This window comes from Manacus vitellinus, unplaced genomic scaffold, assembly GCF_001715985.3.
Source record: "Manacus vitellinus isolate BGI_N305 unplaced genomic scaffold, ASM171598v3 scaffold_110_pilon, whole genome shotgun sequence".
Taxonomy (NCBI): domain Eukaryota; kingdom Metazoa; phylum Chordata; class Aves; order Passeriformes; family Pipridae; genus Manacus; species Manacus vitellinus.
In genome coordinates this window covers 84,991-86,291 of record NW_021938845.1, presented here as the reverse complement: position 1 = coordinate 86,291, position 1,301 = coordinate 84,991, and the positions used below count along the sequence as shown (strand labels likewise).

Genomic DNA, 1,301 nt, shown 5'->3' with positions numbered 1-1,301 from the left:
CTGGGATAGGGCTGAGCTGTTTGGAATACAGGCAGTGACTCGTGAGAGCAGAGGGAAGGTGCTGATCCAGGGGATGGGATCCATCCCACAGCTCTCCCCGGCCAGACCGGGCTGATGGAACGGTGGGAAGGGTGTGTGATGCATGGGCTGAGGACAAACAACATAAACCTTAATGTTCCTGTGGAAAATGATGGTGTAAGATATCCTGGTAATGGGGATGGAGGCAGGTTGTTATATTTGATAAAGAAGAGGAATGGAGGGCAGTAAATGGAGTTGACTGTCTGCAGTGAGTTACGGCCCAGGCGGAACTTTGAGCGAGTGCTTCGAGTCAAAGCTACAAAAAACCTTTCCTGACGTGTATTCCTGGCAACAGAGGGACTGTGCAGGTAGGGAATGTGGATCCTGAGGCTTCTGGGAATAAACAAACCTCTCAAGGAACAAAGAATCCCAGAATGGTTTGAGTTGGAAGGTGCCTTAAAGCCCATCCAGCCCCACCCCTGCCATGGGCAGGGACACCTTCCACCAGCCCAGGTTGCTCCAAACCCTGTCCAGCCTGGCCTTGGACACTTCCAGGGATCCAGGGGCAGCCTCAGCTTCCCAGTAATATCATCAGGGAGTATTTTTAATAGATGAAATTAAATCTGAGTATTAATTTTTTGGGACGTCATTTGTCAATGGTTGGACAACCTTCTGCTCCAGCTGGCACTGGTGCCCGTGCTCTGACCGTGTGCTTGCTTTGGGTTAGTCACAGAGTCACCCTGAGCCCCTGGGCCAGGGAAATTCTGGGAGAAGAACCTGCAGATTGGGTTTAAATTGCAGAGGAATATTTGGTAACTGTAATTAAGACCAGAGAGCTGTTTGGGATGGGTTGGAGGCACTGAAAAATGTGCATTTGCTTATTTTAGCTGGAAAAAATAAGCCCATCTGGTTTGGGCTCCTTCCACCCTGAGCTGCATCCTCTCTCTCCCCTGACCCTCATTCCCTGGTGTTTTTCCAGATCCCCTTTCGTGGCAGGTCCTGACTGTCTCTCCCACCCATTTTCCGTGGTGGAACATCCCTCACCTGCCAGGCAGAGGTCAGGAAACAACCCCCAGGAACTGAAGGGAAAGGTTTGGGGGTGTGAAGCAGAACGTGGCAAATTCTGGGATGTGCCTGTGGGAGCTGCCTGTTGTCACAGCAACTCCTGGGCTGGGAGAAGGGCTGAGAAGCTCCAGCCTGGAATCTGCCCTTGGTACAGACCCAGGGCTGTGGGGGATCACCTGGATACTCTTTGCCTCTCCCAGGTTGTGGGGGAGATCCTG

At 52.1% G+C, this 1,301-nt stretch overlaps 1 protein-coding gene across 1 annotated transcript in view; it reads left to right on the top strand.

Moving 5' to 3' along the window:
• The window catches only part of LOC108644364 (SH3 and multiple ankyrin repeat domains protein 3), a gene marked incomplete at its 3' end in the record, with an annotated part of 71,650 nt that overhangs the window by 4,158 nt on the left and 66,191 nt on the right, over positions 1–1,301 (top strand). The gene's annotated exons all lie outside the window — the stretch shown is intronic.